At 33.6% G+C, this 15,547-nt stretch overlaps 1 protein-coding gene across 7 annotated transcripts in view; it reads left to right on the plus strand.

Annotated features, from left to right (window-relative positions):
• The window catches only part of LOC103317675 (protein strawberry notch), a 340,816-nt gene that overhangs the window by 324,395 nt on the left and 874 nt on the right, over positions 1-15,547 (plus strand). The gene's annotated exons all lie outside the window — the stretch shown is intronic.

The raw sequence follows: 15,547 nt of genomic DNA on the forward strand, positions 1-15,547 counted from the left end.
CATAGAAAATAACTCGTCTGCTGGTTTTTCAAGCAAGTTGTTTAACCAACGTACTTCCTGCGCACGACCGTTATTCACGATTCGTAGAGCAGCAGCTTGAAAAATCATAGCCGCGTCATTTTCTGGATCTGCATCTGGACAGGGCTCCATGCCTTCGTTCACACGACGTCTGATTATTACTTACTATAATAATTTTTTAAGAAAATTTAAAAGTTAAAAACGTTTCTTTTACTTTCATTAATACGGCGGTCGAACGAGCTGTATTGATCGAAGCGTGCATGCGGATTCATCGCAACTTCCTCAGCGGTCTCATCCCGAGTCGCAAAGCCATCGAAAACCTCGGCTCTCGTAGGACCAAACTCGGCAGCTGGCTCGTAGCGGAACGAAAGCAGAATCATCGCAGCCTCCATTGTTTGCTCGCTACATCTCAACGGTGCTGGAGCGCCCGCTCTGTAGACAGCCTGCTCGGAGACGCCAGGCCGATCATCGCCGTGATCGCTGTCCTCTATCTCGCTCTTAGCATCATCCTCCATGGGTTCCTCCATAGGAGCTTGTATATCCTCCTGTTCCTCCTGTTCCTGCTCCTCCTGCTCATCCTCCTCCTCCTCCTCGGATGATGTGGCTCGCTGTGGTGAAGAAGGTGACGACACAACAAACAGCGTTGCGTCGCTGTCGCTCTCCTCAGCGTCCTCCTGCAGAGTGATTCGAGCTACAAGAAGAACAAAAATAAAGTACTATTTTTTTTTTAAACTAATTGTAGGGAACACTGTAAACACTTACCATGTTCCTCGATGATATGTCTCACAAGGAAAGGTACCCAACCCGAACTCACCGATTTTGATGATTTTCATATATGTTGTAGAACATAAAAAAATAAAAGATACGTATTTTTTTTTATCGGCTAATTTTCACTTTTAAGGGGTAAAAACCTCCCCTAAAGTTAACCCCCAAAAAGCGTTTTTTTTAAATATCTCGGCTTAAAATTAATATTTTTCAATGAAACAAATTGGAGGTTATTTCTTACAAAAAGAGCAAGTATTTCATGGTGATTTGAAGAGTAAGGGTAGCATCCCCTATTTTTTAGGGGTTGAAAACATATATTTTTTGGCATAATTTTATAATAAAAATGTTTAAACCGACTAAAAAAAATTGGAAAAAATGTTTAAACATCCTTAATAACAAAATTTAGTTGACGTCTTTCGGTGTTTTCATAAATATTACCCCTAAGGGGGTAAACCACCCCTAACACAAAATAACTGTAAATATGTAATTCAATACATAATATTTCGTAGAAAGTTTGTATATAGAGGTTTTCGAGGTCGCTGATTACAAATCTGTTATCAGATTTTGAAAATTCAAAATGGCGGAACCAATAGGACAGAAATATCGAAAAAAAATTGTATATAATAAAAAAGTTTTAAACGACTAAAAAAATTGGAAAAAATTTGTAAACATCTATAATAAACAAATTAAGTTTTTCGATTTTTTCATAGATACTACCCTTTAGGGGGTAAACCACCCCTAACACAAAATAACTATAAGTATACTTCAATCCATAATATTTTGTAGAAGGTTTGTATATAAGGGTTTTCGAGATCGCTCTTTGCAAATCTGATATCAGATTTTGAAAATTCAAAATGGCGGAACCAATGTGGTGGACGAAAATGTCGAAAAAAAATTTTAACTTTCATAAAAACTTGTTATAAATGTGTTATCTTTGTAGCCTGTACATGTGAACTAAAGAGCCTTAAACCCTAAACCCCTAAAGAACAAATAGGCTAAATGGTTGTGCTTTTTAACCAAACCACCTCAAATTCCTAAATTTGTAAACAAGAAAATTCTGTGTGTGAAGCAGTTTTATAATTTCCGTAGAAATTGTTATCAGAATGTTATTGAAATTCCTTTATTGTAAATTCAACTTATAATGTATTTTTGTTTATAATATTAGAGTATAATCTACAATCTTTTATCTTTTGCCATAGTGCATTTTTTGTATTGAGCATAAAATATATTATTTTACGATGTTTTTACAATAATGGTAGTCCTCATAAAAGTGTTTAAAGCACAATGCTTTTTTGCACCAACCACATCGTACAATTGCAATGTTTGTGCACCCTTCTATTTCACAATGTGTTGCACAAGACTTTCCAAAACTGAAATCTATAGGATTATCAAATTTATCTGGTTTTTCATTGACGTAACCGCTTTTATACCAGGAATATTTAAACAAATCTATATATCTCGGTGAAGACAGTTGGTTGTGAACCAATGATTGAAGTTTAATTATATTATTTCTCACATGTAAATTCATATCATGATCCATTAACATTACATTATCAGAAAATGTTCGGACAAAGTTTTTCCAAATACGGAATCCATAGACATCAAGTGGTTGTATTTTTCCTGTGGTTCCAGTTGGAATTTTTTTATGTTAATAATTTTATTTTGTGGCATTGTTTCTTCTATAACTTTGTCACAATGACCACTCCAAGAATCAAGTAATAGTATTGAGTGATGGCCTACATAGGGATAAAATATTTTTTCCAACCAGATTTTGAAGTGATCTGCAATTAAACGACTTACTAATTAACTGATCAACGATATTACAATGTAAAAATTGTTATTAGTTCCCTTACTTGTTGTTAATTTTCCAGATTTGGATGCTTCCACGTACACGTTTTCTGGTCTAAATATGTTTTGTTCTACAATAGGGCCAAACTTGCCACTTGGTTCCTTTAAAACAAGAAATAGCGGTGACAACAGTTGTCCAGTAGCTGATATTAGTGGCTGTATAGTATAACTATGCGTTGTTGCTGAAATTGACTGTACCAGACATTGCACTTGCTTTTCTCCTTCTACTGCTAATGTTCTTCCAGAATGCATTTCTAGCTGAAATCCGCTCTGATCTGTATTATACAAAGGCTATAGCCGGGTTACTATGGTGAAATGGCCCCCTTGGAAAATGTATATATGTTATATACCATTCGATGGGGGATAAAAAAAAACTCCCATAGCCAAATTTTTAGCTGTCTGCCTAGTGCGCATGCGCAGTAACGTCGATAAACGTGTTTTCTTGATTTTATTTTTTTCTGAAGTCCCTATAGGATAAAAATTTTTTTAAAAATTCACATTGGTGTATTTTTATGTCATGAATAACTGCAATTTTTTTGGGATTACATAACCTCAAATATCGGATCTAAAAAAATTATTAAAGTTTTCAATCGATATTTTGACCCCCTTGTTTTTGAGGTGCAACTTTTTAAGTAGACTTTTTTTGTGTACTTTTTCCCGTTCTTTACGATGGCACTAACGTTTTTTCCTTAAAAATGGTGGCACAACTCGATTTGAGCCAAAAACTGATTTTTTTGCCATTTTTTCACGTTTTTAGCTGGTTATGTTACAATTTAGTTACTAAAGTGACTCCTTTTGAGTAGTTTTGCATATCTTCCCATGAAAACATAATCAAATGAAATATTTTGTTCGCTCCAAGCCGTATTTTTTATATTATCTTACGTTTTCAATGATGGTCTTATCAGAATTTGAGGTAATAAAGGGTTTCTCTCTATATATAAAAAGAATATCGCCGCTGTCAGTGTCTGCTTTTCTCTTTAACCTAAAAATGCCCTCATTTGAGTGATTTAACGCCGAAAAAGGCCATTTTTGGTACCATGTAACCCAAAACTAACCTAAAAATGTCATAATGCAAGGGTTTTCACGCAAAAAAGCCTGTTTTTAGCTAAACATAGCCTTGAAATCGATCGTTTGAGGGTACTTTTGGCGTCTTGTGGTCTTAAAAAGGCCATATTTGGCTTATCTGCCTCTACTTAATTGATTATTCAAAATCTATTGACAGTAATAATTATCAGGTAAAAAGGAATTGAAGTTAAGTATGTTCAATTCGTACAAAGTATAATTTATTATCTTCATAGGCTATTTAAAATAAATTATGGAACGTATACAAGTAGCTTTTTAAAAATAACGAATGTTCACAATAGAAAAAATGATTCACTCATCATTGTCACTATCTTCATCAATACACACTTCAATTTGATCATTAAGAAACATTTTAGACAGAATTTCAGCTGGTCGTATGATTTTTGATAAATATCTTCCATGTGAAAGATAATAGATTATGGCAGCAATATGCGCACAACATCCTATAGTACGGTTACCGTTAGCACAATCACAACAGTGTCTTAAGATGCTAGAATAACCAATACCATTTGGTTTATACTCAACGAAACATTTGTATTGTTTTCTGTTAATATGCCTGGATTGAACTTCAAGTTTGAGAATATTGTTAGTCTCTTTTGAATATCCAATCTTCAAATTATTATCTGCGTCAAGCATTTCCGCTAAGTAAGATATTGTCTGTTTAAGCTGATATGTTCCTGTAAACAGAATTTTCAAATCTTTTATTGTTAATTCAGGAAAGTCTGGTAAATCATCCGAAGTTATTATTTTAAATGGTAGTTTCCGACGACTCCATCTTTTGTCTGCTACTAAAACTGCTAATGTATTTTCAACATTTTTTCTAGATTGCATAGCACTAAATATTTCATCTTGCATGTCTTCATCAGAATCTAGGCGTTTGCCAAACAAGTTATTTAAGTAGCAAGAAATTTTACAATAAGATCCAGTATTTTTCACCATTTTATTATCAAGTTTGTGATCTAATAACCTATATTTTTTCTTTTGAACTCCGTGCACTGCTTCAACAACCCATCGCAGTTTTGTCGTGAATCTTGTTTCATTTGATTCTTGCGTAGAAAGTTGAGATTTTGAACCTTTGAGTGCAGGCATCAAAACAATATAACCCATATTTTCTAATTTTTGTTTAATGTCCCTGAAACCTCTATCCAGTATAAAAATGTCCCCTTGGCGAAGAAGTTTCTGTAAAATATTCTGCTTCTCTTCCAATATTTCAATCAGTATTGTAGCATCATTTTTATTTGCAAGATATGGACCTAACTGGTCAACAACATAACCATTAGTAGTACATATAGTAAATGGTTTAGTCAGAGGAACTTTTTTTTGGCCTGAATAAGATTTTCTTTGGTACTCGTTATTAGAGTTTTTTTCATGCCTTATATAAGTACCATCAGCAATCAAAATAAGTTGTTTACCAGGATGTAATTTCTTTGCCATATTAGAAGTTTGATTTTCAATCAATTCATTTCTGTCTACATTTTCTAATCCAAAGTGTTTTGGTAGTAAATCTTTTTCGAAAGATAATAATACTGATTGACAAAAACGAGATACTTGTTGTTCGCTTTCAATGTCAAATATTGTAGAGATGAGCGAGTTAGAATTCCCAGAGCGCATTTTGAATAAAAATACGACAATGGCTTGTGTCGCTGTCCTTACACAGGAATTCTTCAGAGAAGTGAGTTGATCTTTAAGATAATTAATATTTTCCCACGTTAATCCCGTAAAAACTTTCAATTTTTTTTCAGGCATGGAAAATTCAGCTACTGTATCTAATAAAGTTTCGTCTGCTTTCATTGATAATTGACTCAAAAATTGTAGTAATTCATCAATATATACCGTACTTGTAGTGGAAAAAATATTAATTTTATTTAGTTCATCTTCATAAAATCTTTTTTTAATTAAATGTGTGCAACAGCATCTATTGCCATGTGGAATAAAAACATTCATTTTACTATAAACTTGAATTCGGGCCTCTAAAGGAACTAATATATTATTAGTCTGTTTTTGGTACCCACAAACAAAGCAATATTTATGTGCCGCAATCGTCCTTTGAATAAGTAATTCCGTGGTTGCTCGTACTTTTTGTTCCTTTATTGTGTATACAGATGATTGTGTACTTTCCTGAGATGATGAAGTGACAGTTAGCTGAGAAAATGATTCAGAAACATTTGAATCTTGAGACGAAGCAGTTGCTGGAACATTAACCTTTTTAGGTTTAGAGCTTGATATGTATTTGGCTAATCGCTTTCTACATGAATCACAAATTACATCATGGATGTAAATATTTTTATTTGATAATTGTTTAGCATATTCGATTTCAACTTCAGATTCGATTTCCTTTTCTCGACCAATTGATTTTCTAATATAAATATTACACATGGCACATCTTCGATCATCGCGTTTCCTGATGTTATCTGACTCTTCATTACTATTAGATGCCATATTTATTTAACCATTAGACAAGAAGATCACTTCTGAAATAATAAAATATAAATATTTTACAATACATTTAAAAATGCTGTTAGTTAGTTTTTAAAAATCTAAAAGAATTGTTTGCCTTTTTTTAAATTAAAAACTAGAATGAATAATAAATATTACAAAAATATTATAATCTAAGTTCTTGTATAATCCAGTTTTCTCAGTAGCTTTACATGAAAAGTAAAAAAATAATATTGCCTAGTAAAAGTGAAATAAGTTGTATTTCATTTATAAGTTTTTTAAGCAAATAATTTTTTTTTGTCATAAAAACTGTATTGAAGTGCTTGCACCTAGTGATTTTATAAAATCAACAAACCTATGAAATTATTATATTCAATTTGTTTTTTTGTAAAAATATGTTCTTGTATCTAGACATGAATAATAGTGTATTTTAAAATAAATAAATAATGTTGTTTTTAATGATGTTTCATATACGTATGTGTTTAAAGCATAGGTTAGCTTGTGTTTACTTTATTCATTTTACATTTTTTTAACTTAAAAGTTAATTGACAATTAATAAGTTCGCATCCTATTAGTTCTATTTTTCATTTTTATTATTTCTCATGTATTGTTTTTATGTAAAACCAAATATTTTTTCTCATCTCATAATAATTAACTATAGTAAAAATCACATCATATATAGTCATATGCAGATATTTATGTGCATTTTTTATTAATTTAATTATTGTTCAAGACTTTCTATATTTTATCAATTTAATCATACTTGTATAATTAATATACCGCATTACATCAAAACATGCAACTCATCAATCGTCAAATCCGTTTCTAGCAAAAGTTTATTGTCATATTTTATTCAAATGTTTTTCCTTCTTAATTTTATTTAGTTAATAGTTTCAACAACTTTATGTTTAACTAATTTCTCATTTTACTTTATGTGATTAGCCTAAATTGGTTAAGTTAAATAGATAAAGACTCGTTCCCCTTACATGCATTGTACGTATATCTATATCTATAGGATTGAAAATTCATTTTTATTAATTACTTTTTTGTTAGCTTATTGATTTAAAATCTGATTGCTATTTTTGTTTTAGGATAAGATCGGATCTTTATGCGAGTACTAAAACAGTTTATAATTTAATGTTGGTTTAAACTTTTGATTTTATGCAAGAATTTAATAACGTACACAACATGTTTTTCTTATTTAGCGTATAAAAAGGTCTAATAATTATCTGTTATTATTATTACATTATTATATTATTATATTATATTATTATATTATTATATCATATTATTATATTATTATATCATATTATTATATTACTATATTATCTGTCATTATTTTTGATACAATTACTCTTAATACTACAGAATTTATAATAAAAATTTTATTTTTCTACCCATTAATAAGTCTTACTCTGCATATACCGGTAAAATACAAGTGTATTTATTATAAATACATGGGAGATTTTTTATTTATCAGTAGGTTGGTTACAGTATTTTTTTCAAAACTCAAAGTGTCGGCATAAAAATAACATTTTAGATATTAATAATAGGTTTTGATTTTAAAGAAGTTATTTAACAAAATATTAATTTATTGTGTAATATGTATTAGAAATACATATAACCCTAATATCAAAGCATATAATCTGTGATGTCAAAACTTTTGAAAAACTTTGTTAAATCTTCATTTTTTTAAAAGATATGTAAAATATATAGTACTCACTTTAAATATACAAGATTGTTAGTTTTGAAGTAAACAGCAGAAAGATTTAAAGTAGCCGCGTCAGCCTTCGGTTCCAACTAACTCCAATGTATTTGAAAATAAATACTTAACTACTTTATTATTTTTTCTAGTATTGCTATCAATTATCAGTCAAAAGCCGAAATAGTAAAAAGAAAAATCGAAACAATTTTTATTTGCTAGATTTTAATTTACTTTAAAAGTTATAAACTTATACTAACAGCGTTTTCATCATTCACTTGTATTAGTATATTATGGAGAAAGTACAATTGAGTCCGTCGTCCCGTACCGACCTCGGGACATACCGTCTGAAATAAGCTGTTTTTACGGGATTGGCTAATTCTGTACCGTCGATTGGGTTATCGAACAGAATTAGCCAATAATATAAAAGTGACTTATTTCAGACGGTATGTCCCGGGGTCGGTACGGGACGGGACGGGACGTATTGTACTTTCTCCCTTATATAGACAATTGTAAGAAAAAAAAAATTAGTTTTGAAAAAAACAATGTTGGCCATTGGTTTGCGCATCGTTTAATTAATTGAGAAATCAAAATACTTTATTTGTTTATGCTCCTGATAATTCTTAATTTTATGATTGACCATTCACTACGCAGATCGTCTGCATTGCAGCCGCCGCGTCAACCGCGGGCCAAGCATAACCTTTTATTATAAATAAAAATAAACAATAAACAAAAAAGTGCGACAGAGACAATACTTTCGACCAATCACAGAACGTTTAAAAAGAACATAACATTAGCCATCAGTTTTATAATAAGGTGATATCACAATTCTGATAAGACCATCATTGAAAACGTAAGATAATATAAAAAATACGGCTTGGAGCGAACAAAATATTTCATTTGATTATGTTTTCATGGGAAGATATGCAAAACTACTCAAAAGGAGTCACTTTAGTAACTAAATTGTAACATAACCAGCTAAAAACGTGAAAAAATGGCAAAAAAATCAGTTTTTGGCTCAAATCGAGTTGTGCCACCATTTTTAAGGAAAAAACGTTAGTGCCATCGTAAAGAACGGGAAAAAGTACACAAAAAAAGTCTACTTAAAAAGTTGCACCTCAAAAACAAGGGGGTCAAAATATCGATTGAAAACTTTAATAATTTTTTTAGATCCGATATTTGAGGTTATGTAATCCCAAAAAAATTGCAGTTATTCATGACATAAAAATACACCAATGTGAATTTTTAAAAAAATTTTTATCCTATAGGGACTTCAGAAAAAAATAAAATCAAAAAAACACGTTTATCGACGTTACTGCGCATGCGCACTAGGCAGACAGCTAAAAATTTGGCTATGGGAGTTTTTTTTTATCCCCCATCGAATGGTATATAACATATATACATTTTCCAAGGGGGCCATTTCACCATAGTAACCCGGCTATAGCCTTTTCGAGTCCAATCCTTGGTATACACGATTTAACGTCATCGATAAATGCTTCAGCTTTAGCCGTAAGTTCTGCACTACTTTCTAGTGTTTTTCTTGTTATGAACTTATTTATTTTCCTAGAAACTATTCGGTGTGCTTGCTTAAATTTGAGTAACCAATGTTTAGAAGCTTTGAATCTAATATCATCAAAACCAATTTCTTTTTTAGCTTGTAAGGCCCATCGAATTATATCTTCATCATGGATAATTGAACCACTGTCGAGAGCTGCTTGAAAATTATCCAGGGTATACTGACAAATTTGTGCTACTTTTTCTCTATACGTGCCACCTTTATTAATTGAATGAGCCCAACGACGTAGCTGACTAATAGATGATACTTTTTTGAATCTGTTTTGCACTGTTTTGAGACTTAAATTTTGCTTCGTTTTGCTACTTCACCAAAATTCTACAGCTCTTTTTTTGTATTCAAAATCTAGTTCTTCATTATCTGCTGTACATTGATTTGTTGGTGCTATATCCGGATCAGGAAAATGATGTTGCACTTCATCTTCAATTATTTCCACATTATGGTCTTTATACTCTTCTTGAAAATCCAAAGAGTCATCAGTAATCATTTCTACATCGTTGAAATCATGTGTTGCATCTATTAAAATTTCTTTTATTTTTTCGGCCAACTCTGTTTCGTGATAATTCGTGACACTATCTGGTATGTTTAACGCTTGAAAGTATGCTAATAATAAGTTTAGAACGTTTAACGGATTAATTTTCATTTTTCAATCTAAAATGAAAACAAGCGGTAAAATTTATACAAGCTGTGTTTTTGCATGTAAGGCACGACTGCTACATTTCTACCAGAATAAAACGAGTGAATGTAAATTGAATCAAATCATTAATTTATGCATTGGAGAAGAATTCTCGTTCCACTTTGTGATGTTCGGAAAACTCTATTTTTGGTTTTATTCAACTTTTATTCACTTTGAAATTGAATAATGTAAATCTATATAAAATAACTAAAGAAAATTTTCTACAACTGTATGATACCACTGACAAACAAAAAGACCTACTATTTGTACTTTCCGGCATCGAACTAGAATACCCACAAAACTCACTCACTGCCTAAAAAATAACACTGGCAGCTGAGGTAAACACTCGATGAAAACAATCTAAAAAAAGAACATACTGATTCGCACATATTGTCAACAACTTTTATGAGTGAAAGACATTTATCTGTGGAATTATCATTGAATGTACGATAACATTCATTAAACTAATGAATGCATATAAAATTCCCTTTCAATAACAACGTGTTCTTTAATTGCAAATGAAGTTCGAGTATTAATATTCTTTTATGTATTTTTACCAATAACAAAAAATATCATAGTAATATAATAATAATAATAAGAAGAAGAAGAATAAGCATAATTGCAATAGCAATAATAACAGTAATACTGATAATAGCAATGATAATGAAAAATAATAATAATAATTAGAATAATATTTATTATTAAATTTAGATTTTTTGATAAATTCATTAAATCGTATCAAATAGTATTATTATGGAATTCCAGACTGTAAATATTTTACTATAGATACAATAATCATTACTTCGAGAATTCATCTAAAAAACGTTTGGCTTACGAAATAATTGTAACAATGAAAAACTCCCAAGTTTGACAACATTAAATTTTATTACAAAACGCAAAAGAGTTTGATAAACTAATTTTATTAACCTATGTTTTTTCATTTGCAAAAAAGTGTGGACTTTTTGAATTTATAAAATTATATAATTATGCAATTTATGAAATACTTTATAATTTATGAAATTACTTTTGAAATTATGCTAATTTATAAAAGCAGAAAAATAAATAATCTTTGATTGAAACATAAAACGAGACGTTATTTGTTACATACAAAATGATAGAATAAAATATCGGTAATATGTCTATACTCGTGTCTACGGTAAAGCATAGGCCTTCGGCTTGTCTGGAGGTTAGGGGTTTGGAGTCGTTTGGTTAAAAAGCACAACCATTTAGCCTATTTGTTCTTTAGGGGTTTAGGGTTTAAGGCTCTTTAGTTCACATGTACAGGCTACAAAGATCACACATTTGTAAACAAGTTTTTTTGAAAGTTAAAATTTTTTTTCGACATTTTCGTCCACCACATTGGTTTCGCCATTTTGAATTTTCAAAATCTGATAACTGATTTGTAATCAGCGACCTCGAAAACCTCTATATACAAACTTTCTACGAAATATTATGTATTGAATTACATATTTACAGTTATTTTGTGTTAGGGGTGGTTTACCCCCTTAGGGATAATATTTATGAAAACACCGAAAGACGTCAACTAAATTTTGTTATTAAGGATGTTTAAACATTTTTTCCAATTTTTTTTAGTCGGTTTAAACATTTTTATTATAAAATTATGCCAAAAAATATATGTTTTCAACCCCTAAAAAATAGGGGATGCTACCCTTACTCTTCAAATCACCATGAAATACTTGCTCTTTTTGTAAGAAATAACCTCCAATTTGTTTCATTGAAAAATATTAATTTTAAGCCGAGATATTTAAAAAAAACGCTTTTTGGGGGTTAACTTTAGGGGAGGTTTTTACCCCTTAAAAGTGAAAATTAGCCGATAAAAAAAAATACGTGTCTCTTATTTTTTTATGTTCTACAACATATATGAAAATCATCAAAATCGGTGAGTTCGGGTTGGGTACCTTTCCTTGTCAGACAGTACACATCGCGTGCACCGCGTTCCACCAAAAAACTGCCGACGATTTTTATCACAACACTAGAATGTTTAAAGTATCTCTGATAAAAATCGGCGATCCAGCGGTACGCGCAATGCGTCAGCAAACAGCGCAGTTCGCGTCGCAGCCTCTCCTCGCACATCCGATGAACGTGCACGTACCACTCGCGGGTACAATTCCTCTGCACAGGTATGTGACGTCCCTTGAGCGCGTTGGATACGCGCAGGATCGCATCGTGAACTTCGTTCGTAGCACTGGGCATTTCTGCGACACGTGGTAAGCTGGCTCTCTCAATGACACGCATTTCGAGAGACTGATGACTGCGCTAGCATACGGAGGAGTTTTGTAAACGGCTCAGGGCTGATATGAAAATATCATGCCTTTTCTTAGGAGTGATTTCATCGAATAAGAAGATCGCAGAGCAGAAAAACCGTTAAAGAGGGGGATTTGTTTTAAAACAGCGCATATTACAGCCATAGCTGAGAAATCTAGGCTGCCACCAGTGATCGAAAGAAATAAATCGGATACCGTACACGCTGTTTACGCTTTAGGCACGTAGCAGTCATAAACCTTAGGCGGATAGCGGACGTCTCAGAGAATGGACCGTCGCTACCGCTAGATCCGGTGACACGGACCAAACAGTTTTTTATGACTACGGCCGACCCTTTTTAATCTCTCTTACCGGGCACCTGTAATCTCTGTATAAACAGTTTACACTCGTTCTCAAGTGTCTACCGGAGATCCGATGATTCGTTCTCTGCTTAGTTTTGAAAACTAATCCGTTGGTGATAATAAAACAAAGTCTGAGTCCATGATCACACGATACTTCCTGGAGCTGATTCGCGAGACATTGAAAACCTTTCTTTCGCTCTCACCCGTCTCAGATTTTTTCTGATAAGTCCACGACGCTGGAGCTCAAGTGTATACAAATAATCCAGTCCGAGTATAGCGTTACCAACGGTCTCGCATTCTTAAGACAACAAACGTCGTTAAAAGGCAAAGAGTGGAGAGGTGCGGTCCCCCTCTACCTACGTGCAGAAAATTTTGCCAACGGCTTACGTTTATGATACGGCTTGCACCAATCAGTCCGCTCTGAGTCCCTACAGAGAGCACACACGTGGCCACCATCATGGCAGAATTGAAAAAATTAGCAGCCCAACGCGATGCGCTTCTCGCAAGTATCGAAGCTAAAAAACGTGCAATGGAGAAGCTGAACGGCCAGCTCGAGCGCTACCAGCAAAGAATGCTGGACATGTCAGCGCTGTTGCAGCAAAAACAGCAAGAAGCCGAGCGAAAGGCTTCTCTGGCGGTACAGTTTGTGCCGATCAACGTGAGGTGCTGAGTGTGCATCACCAATAGTTCGGAGCACGACGTGTGGCAACAGTGCTGGAGGTGCCTTCTCTTTCGCTGCTGGAAGTGCAATGGACAGCCCTGCCCGTGCATCCTGGATATGGATTCACCGAGATCGCCTTCGCCTCCACCATCATCAGCAGCAGGCGACGACAACGACAGTGACGACAACAACGTCCAAGGTACGCCACCGACAGCACGCCGCAACCGCAGCGTACCTTACAACTTTCATAGGATGCCTACTCCGCCGAAAGAGTTGGTGCCTGGTTTACTGCGAGGAGGGCCCACGCGTCAACTGCGCCAACAACGCGCCACTCGCAAGTGTAGGTGTATCGCTTGTTTATAATTTATAGTGTAGAAATTTAGTGTGTGTGTGTGTGCGGCTGTGTAAGTATGTTTGTGTGTGTGTGCGCGCGCTCGTGTGTTATTTTATTATTTCATTACCTTGTAAGCTGAGTCATTCGACTCGTACGCGTTTTTTAGTAAAAGGAGAGGGGGGCTACGGGCTGGTATAGCGAGAGTCGCGCACGTGCGTTCGAGCTCGGGGCCGGTATGGAGTAGACAGCGAAAGAGAGAGAGAGAGAGTCGCGCTCGGATCTGCTTGAGTAAAAGGGGGAGGGCTGGCATCGTATGCGTGATATAGCTTTTGTTTAAAAATTATTTATAATTATTTATAAATAAACAAACAAAAGTCACCCATCGATGGCAGACTGTTTATGACAGTAGCGGTCGTAAATCATGTTTATTAACCTTATCAGCTACTGTTGATATAAACATGGGCTTCTGTTTACATAAACAACTGGCACCAGCCACGGGACTGGTGACGTCACTCTAGGCCACGCCCAGTCTCTCCATACCAGCCCATATACTACTCACATTAGGCGATTGACATCATCATAATAAATCACGTTGACACAGGCTCACCACGAGGAAGAATGCGCGCGGATAAAGGTGCAGTAGCGCACCGAGTATCTCCTGAAGAAGAGGGAGGAAGAGCCGAGATGCTACATCTACGGCCAGCCGGGTGTGAAGCTGCCGCATCAATGCTCGGAGCAAGCCACACGCAAGAAGATCTTGGCAGAGATCCTACGGGACCGCAAGAAGAACTAGGGTAAAGAAGAAGATGTAGAAAAAATGATCGCTGGAGGGAATAAAAAGTACCTCGTTTCCCTTATATCCTATGTGTTCTTAATTGACTACCTGATATCCCATTTCACTGCATCCTAGCATCTCAATCTTTCGCATGATCGCGCGACGGCGCACAGTGTACCAAAATCGACTTCTTATGGCCAGAATTCACTCGCCAAGCCAAATCGCAATCATTCTTAATGAAAAAAATTGTAAAATACTTCTACGATAATTTCCGTTCATGTAGAACTACTTATATTTGATAACGCGTTATATACCCTATAAGAAAAATATAAAAAGTTACAGAACTGGTTTGATAATCTACAAGGTGTTAAAGACCCTTCAAATTTATAAAATGCCGATTAAGTGTTGGTGGTTCATAAAATAAGGATCAAAAATTTATATTTCATCAGTTTAGAGTTCAGAGATCCAAAATTTTGATTATTACATTATTCAGTATTATGTTTTCTTTTTTTTTCTTAGGTTATGTACTCTTTTATTAATTATAAGCAGTTTTACACGAACGGATATTATTGTACAAGTATTTTGCAATTTTTTTCATTAAGAATGATTGCAATTTGGCTTGTCAAGCTATTTTTGGCCACAAAAATTGGATTTTAGTACACTGTTTGGCGATACAGAGTTTATTTGAAATTTTGATGTACTCGTATAATTTTGAATAGGAGTGATGAAATTATTAAATATTTACGAATAGAATACATAATTTAAGCATATTCAAATTTCTATGAGATAATTAATCTAAATTTTAGATTTTAAATCAAGTTAAATAAAACATGACATTATTGTAAACAGAGAAAAAACGCGCCTCTTTATTTACCTCATGGGCGGTGTGCAAAAAATAGATGTATAAATAATCATTACTTATTTTGTTATTTAGATGAATGTCAAATTAATTGGATTGAAGGTGGGCGAGCGGAGCGTGCAGGGGGAACCTCCCTAGTATGTGTGTGTGTGTGTGTGTTATATATATATATATATATATATATATATATATA

This window comes from Nasonia vitripennis (assembly GCF_009193385.2).
Source record: "Nasonia vitripennis strain AsymCx chromosome 1 unlocalized genomic scaffold, Nvit_psr_1.1 chr1_random0005, whole genome shotgun sequence".
NCBI classification, from domain to species: Eukaryota; Metazoa; Arthropoda; class Insecta; order Hymenoptera; family Pteromalidae; genus Nasonia; species Nasonia vitripennis.